The 6,820-nt window shown below is 43.1% G+C and overlaps 1 long non-coding RNA gene across 1 annotated transcript; it reads right to left on the bottom strand.

Moving 5' to 3' along the window:
- Positions 1-1,337: 1,337 nt before the first annotated feature.
- LOC149357515 (uncharacterized) lies at positions 1,338-5,014 on the bottom strand. Its single transcript, XR_016291850.1, has 4 exons — positions 4,836-5,014; positions 4,524-4,613; positions 3,328-3,439; positions 1,338-1,452 (listed from the first exon to the last, which is right to left on the bottom strand). It is a non-coding gene; the product is annotated as an uncharacterized LOC149357515 (long non-coding RNA).
- Between the last annotated feature and the right edge of the window lie 1,806 nt (positions 5,015-6,820).

Below are 6,820 nucleotides of genomic sequence, written 5' to 3'. Positions count from 1 at the left end.
TCTGAATTTGTTTCGTTGCGCTTGCATTTCGTGCTGTCGCCCCGGACGCCTTCCGCGTGAGGGAAACTTCAAGAGGAACCTCATTTAGTGTTCTGGCTTCTATGACCAAGTGTCCAAGGGCGTGTGGTGATGGCTTGGCTAGACTACATGCTGGAACGGCTACTGCATGAAATGAACGTCGCTTCTCAGCTCTCGGTCGCTGTTTGCGAAGGTGATTTCGGCCCCTCTTCACCGCGACAGTTGCCCCGGCCCGGTGTCGCTTTGTCGTGGCGTTTGCGCAGCCAGGCGAAAGTGCGCCTCTTCGGACTACTAATTCCTCCTCTGTTCCCATTCATGTCGCCAACTCCGCCTTACTGTAGAGCTTAGGCCATCAATTTAGTGTTTATGTCTGTTGGCTCCGTTTCTAGACTTTTCGTGTGGCTTTTCTGCAATGATGCAGTCGCTTCCCGCCGCTCAGGGTACAAAGCTAATTCTTGCAAGTATAAATAACTCCTAGAGACATGCACTGGTGACTTATGGTTATAGTCGAGCTGTTCACAAGCCCACACACTTTTATGGTTGCGCACATAAAAGAGGTTAGAAACACGATGAAAATTAAAATTAGCTGTTCCCACTTCGAGTTATTGATCAATTCGCTCTACCACACTCTAAGAAAAAAAGGTGTGATCTTAGTCTTTTTGGGGGGTAAAACACTTGTCGCTGAGCTGACACCTTTTTTGGGGTAAGGTTACGCTGTTTCTTGGAGCTTAAGTATTTATGCTCTCGCACATAGAGTAATGTTACGCTCTAATAGCCTAAACTTGCACTGACATAAGAAGAGTAACTTTAAACCAGTTAGGTATAATATTACGCTTTTCTAAAAGGGGTAAATGTTAGCCCGAGGAAAGCATAAACATATCCTAGCATGAAAGGTGCAAGTTTGCACCTTTAGCAGGTAATAGAAGTGCAAAGTTACTTTGTCAAAGACTAAACTTATACCGTCATAAACAGAGCAAAGTTTGCACCCCTGTGGTGCAAGCTTATGCCCTTACATGATGGATAAAGTTACCCTTCTACTGGTACAAAGTAATGCCCTACTGCAAAGGGTATCTATGCACTACTCGGTGGTGTATTTATACTGTCCACACGAGAGCATTATTACCCTTCTGTAGCGTAAACCTGCCCACTGAATGCAGAACTAAAGTTGACCCATATGGTAGAAGCCCGAGTCTTTCTGGAAGTGCAGGCAGTGTCAAAATGTTGCGACGAATCTTTCATGTGAGATGGTCTGTGTCATTGTGTGTTCAGGTGCAGGTACTACTGCAGAATGCACACAAAGAATTCATAAATGAATCGAATCGGAGAAAGAAACATACCGTCATATTTATTTTGTCACATGCTACACCATATTACAGCAATGACCCTGGCAGTCTTCTTCATACAGGTGGAGGCAGCATGTACCATGTATTTGACCTGCACTGAGAAGAAAACATATAATGAATTTTGCAACCACAAGGCTCAGACGACGTGACCATGGGCTTAGTTAATTCAGGTCTAAAAGTGTAAATCACACAAAAGGCAGGGATAAAGGGAGATGCATGAAAACAATGCCACAAGTGCAGGCTTCTGTTTATTAATGAGAACCAAAATCAGAAAAGATATGCAGGAAAAACAAAACATGTCCTAAATGGCAGCTACTTAATCACTCACATATGCTGACATAATCACAGGCACACTGGCTTCTCAGGAAAAATCCAGAATATTGTGCCCAGCTGCACAGTCAGGCTGTAGGCATCCCGGATGCCAGACTAAGAGAGGGTCATATCAAGAAACAGAAAAACATGTGCATGAAATGGAAGCTACTAAAAGGTGATAAAATGAAATGCCGTTTAACAAACCCTTCCCTCCATTCTCGTGTTTTTATTTATCCGTATCTAGAGTGGTTAAGGTTTCATGCAGCCCTTGCTAACAATGTCTCTGGTCTCCGATGCCATTATATGTTTTGTTGCCTATACTGTGAATTTTCTTCCTAAAAGGGAAGTGTAGGTGATTATCTGAGCATCAATGAGTGATACTTCCAACTGTAATTTTCCCTGCATATATTACCTGTGAATTCATTTCCGATTAGCAAACAGCAGGAATCTTGTGCCTGTGATGGCATTTCTGGGTGCATTCCATTGTCACAGCCTTTCGATACAGTTTAAATACCTGGTGAAATGCCTATGCACAAAGGCTATGCACTATAAATCTTAGTGTACCACTCCTGGAAAACAAGGAAAAGCTTTCGGCTAAACGTGAAATAATAGCTAGGGCAACTTACACATCTAAAGAGTTGTCTCCATGCATGAGGCAACGCCATACCAAAAAAATTATTTGGAACACATTATAATAAAGATACTTTTTATTCACGTTCATAGCTTGTTTCATACTACACCTCTACATTATGCCTGTGCAAAAAGCTTTGGTTATGGACTGGCCTTCACTGACAGACTACATTAACTACACAAGCAGCATAGAAAAGTATCCTTCTAAAGCACTATTTTTGCTTGAGGAAATTACAAATCTCGTCTTTTTATTTAGACAGTGCTGCTGCATCTAATGCTTGCAGCATATGCAGCAGCAGTAATTCTCATGAATTACATTTTGTTGGCACAATAGAATGTTACCTTTACACATCTTTTCAGATGCTTAGCATAATGAAATTGTAAACACTGACTGACAGCATGCAAGAATGGCTATTAAAACAGTTGCCTTCCATATCTGCTGTCACATGCAGGGCACGTGAGCTTAATTAAATTTTAAGTTGACTCCGATGTGAAATAAAACTAATATGGATTCATGTGAGTTATTGGAAATTATTCACATCAGTGAACAGCACCTTCCTACTCAAAAAGAAAGTGTGAACAGTGCAAAGAAGATTAACAGCCTCACGTAGCTGCATATCACATTAAGCTTCACATGCATAAACGGTTCTAGTCATATTAGCTTGGTAGTATGCCACCCTGCCAAGCATTACCATAACTGTGTGTCATTTTTTTCTGACGCCAGCAACATGGATTGTAGGCAGCGCCTCTCAAACTAATTCAATATGAAATCTTTGCTGAAGTCCAGCCTACTTTTGCAGAAAAAAAACTGCATTTATACTTCATGCCATAAAAAGTGGTCACAATTATTCAAACCATTATTCAGAAATTTTTTCAGAACTAAGTCCTCGAAAACATTGAAAAGCTCTAAAATCTCTGTAATAGAATGGCTGCAGCTGTGCAACATAGCATACTATGTTCACGGATGGACATCAAGTGATGATGAACTTGCAACAGTGTCCCAATTACATAAAAACATACATACCACACACATCTAGTCCCGGCCACTTGTACGGTTTTGAAGAATCCAGGCTGAACTTCGGTGCTAGGAGTGACAATGGTTGTGCACCTTTGCATCCCTTCTTCTCCCAGGTGCACTGCAATAGAGGCGTCATTTATAGCGTTAGTGTAATGGTTAGTGATAACTTATATCTTCATTAAACCACGTAATGGCAGCACACATGCTCAAAAAACGACAGGAATAGTTTGAAAACGAGAAACAACTTTTTATTCCAAATTTTATCCATTACAGCACTTGCCACATATTTATAACAGGCATAATTGACGCGGTGCACTGGCACAATAAGCCTAGACAAACTTCTACAGTACAATGGCCTATTACCAGTGAATTGTCACTAAGTGCCTAACATAATTAAAATATTTTCTAACAGCCACTGCAGAAAAAAAAAGAACTATACTGTTACTGCTTACGAGATTGACAGTATTCATTACAGAATTTTTTTTTCGTTGACAGATTACGGCAGTGCAACCAAAATCCTTATTGTTCTAAACAGAAAAGCTTAGATACTAGCGTATTGTTCTATTCAACCTCTTAGAGCGACATCAAACCTAAAGTCTCACTCTTTCACAAGAGAATACAAGAGCACAAAAAGAGGTGACATAGACTGTACGCTTTTGTGAGCGAATGTTTGGCCACCAACTAGCCCCGACCTTTTCACTAGTAAAAAGAACTAAACAAGTTCACTTTTCTCTATTAGTTCTCAGCCTGAGTGAAGAGCCAGTTACATATCAACTTAACACCATTAGCAAGCGCATCTTGCCATTCGAATGCAGTAAAACTGCTGGCATGATAAGTCACATTCTGGGTTATCAAAAATATTGCAAGGTGTAAGCGAAAACGGCCGCATGCCAGGAAGCGCAGAGCAAAAATGAGCTGCTAATTTCTTGCCTATGAATAAATAAATTTCACGTTTACTGTTTTATCATTTGCTTGCTACTCCGTGGTAAAGAAAAAAAATTGACGCCGTCCATTCGCAAAAAAAAAGCGGCCTGGCAGAAGGAGTTGCCTTGCAGCGCTAAAATTATAAAGGGATTATTGTCCAATAAGAATCACATACAGTGCTGCAGTAGATGTGAGCGCTGCGCGCAGTACGTGCCACAGAAGCGCGCACACTAATTTACTCGCCCCTTTCTGAACGGAGACTGCGGTTTCGACGTAACCTTACTGAATGGTCGTGAGCAGGGACAAATACTTGGCGTTGAAGAGACGACCGGCAATGTTCTTTCGCACGGCAGACGAAGGATCAGAGCCTGCAGCGAAAGAAAGCATGAAAAAGACGCCTGCAGATTGCGCCGCTGAGATCGTGTGTTGTACACGATAGGCTCCCTCCGGCCGCACGCGACCGGCTCAAAACAAGGAATAGCAACAAGCAGCGGCTCGCACACACAATGCATGATAAAAAATCTGTACTGAACACACCATAACTTGATGGCAGGAAACAACCCGTATTGCCAAACGAAAATGTCACTTACTTGTACGGTTGAAATTGGGCGCAAAAAATCCGTACGATGAGGGCGCCGCGACGATCTGGCGTGCGCTGTTTCTTTCAGACGTTGACTCTTTCGCGAAGAAGTCGCCCACTCCAGCGTCACACATCGATGAAGCTTGCACGATGAAGTAATCGCTGAACAGAACCTAAACGCACACAGGCCCGTACTACAAGATTAAAAGAGGATTGCGCGTCGCGACTTGCACGCACGGCACCCAGGCGCGGTAAACAGCGGCTTCGTCTTCGACTCTAGGCGAGCGGCCAATCCAAATAGATAGGCACGTGACCTGGAGAGAGAGAAGGGAGAAACCAGGATAAACTACAACCCATCGCCAGCCAGCCATCTCTTCCAAAGCTTGCTTCGCGCCATAGAGGAATTACAGAGGAGGTTTTCCTTCCTCCAAGCTGCGTGCCTTTCTTTCGTTCCGCCGGACCCCGCGCTTCCCCTCTTTTCCTTTTCTCCGCCGACTGAAAGAACGTCTGCGTTCCCAGTAGTGTCCCAAGGTCAAGCCGCCCGCGTGCGGGGCGACAACCTTTGGTCTTTGCAATGTTCTGGTAGCTTATTATTTTTGCATGCGCCTCTCTGCTCTTGTGGCACGTATTTTTCCGCGCTTTCGGCGTGCGCACAACTCTTCCGTTATCGGAGACAACGAGCGCGGCGAGACTCGTCTTGTCAGTCCTTGCAGTATCCCTTTCAAGCTTTTAATGCAGCCAGCTATTACGCAGTATGAATTACGCAGATGCTGCCGTAAATGTGTGGCGTATGCAACAGAATAGTTTTCAGAGCAGCTGCAGCTTAAAGTTACGAGCATCATTCGGAAGTTCTCGTCAGCTCTCATTTACTACCGCGTACTGCGAAATATATATCAATAAACTGCCCTTCCTGTACTTCTAAACCATTCATAGAACCGGCTAAAAAAGCGATGTAAATGCTGCAGCATTATTGATTCAATGTCAGGTACAGTAACGATTTTAAATACTGATATTGCCGCGTGATATTGCTGCGAGAAATTTCAACTTTCTTTTGTGCTTATGGGGCCGCACGTGTGAGGAGAATCCGAAGAAAGCAAAAAAACCGCTCTGTTCAAAAATAGTTTAACTCAATCGAAATAGATACATCTGTAGAAATATGGATTTAATAAAGCCGCATCGAGTGATCAGAAGCGTCAGGCAAACAAGCGGGATTCACAACATTTGAGGAAGATGGCGCAGAAGAGGGCTTCAAACGACAGTCGACCACTGCTGATGCAGCAGTTCTCACCTCTCATCGTTCCAGTGTTCGCGAAGTTCTCAAAATATTTTCAAAATAGGTCAACAGAGCAGAAATGGGGTACTGGCAGCGCTATGCCAGCAAGCATCCGTTAAGACGCTTCAGCCTACTGGTTATTCAGGCGATTCCGTCTATTATACGCGCTTTCATTTTATTCAATATAGGCAGTTGCCACCGCTGAATTCATGCTTTTGTTAAAGATTGGTTCGTCAGTGCGATACACTGTGTCCTTTATCTCAGTTTTATTTTTGCGTACAAGACAAAAGTCTCAGTCATCGGAAGCAACTTACGATGATGAAGGAAAACCTGCCGGTTTATACGCCGTAGTTTCATTTATTTTCGAGCTTGGGTCTTCGGGCTGCGTCTGTCTAGTGCAATGTACTGTTTAGTGCTTATCATTAGCCTCTAAAAGAAAGAGTTATTTCCTGACGCATGAACCATTCCATAAGAATTCACAATGCACTGCCGCAATATAAGCGCCTTGATTACTGTTTCCTCTGGCACGCGGTTTGTTGCGGAATTCGATGCTTCCATAGCGCTACAGTTCGAAAAAAAAATGGAGGCAGTCAGCTTCATTTCTGACTATCAGTACTACTTGATTGCATTAAAGCTGCGCGGAACAACCTAAAAGCTAAAGTTACGTACACGTACACTGAGTTTAAGCTAATTTCTGCTCTTGTAGGCGTGCAGCACAATTT

Source organism: Amblyomma mixtum, chromosome 3 (assembly GCF_055824585.1).
Source record: "Amblyomma mixtum isolate Tamu chromosome 3, ASM5582458v1, whole genome shotgun sequence".
In the NCBI taxonomy this organism is placed as follows: Eukaryota; Metazoa; Arthropoda; class Arachnida; order Ixodida; family Ixodidae; genus Amblyomma; species Amblyomma mixtum.
This window is presented reverse-complemented; position numbering and strand designations above follow the sequence as displayed.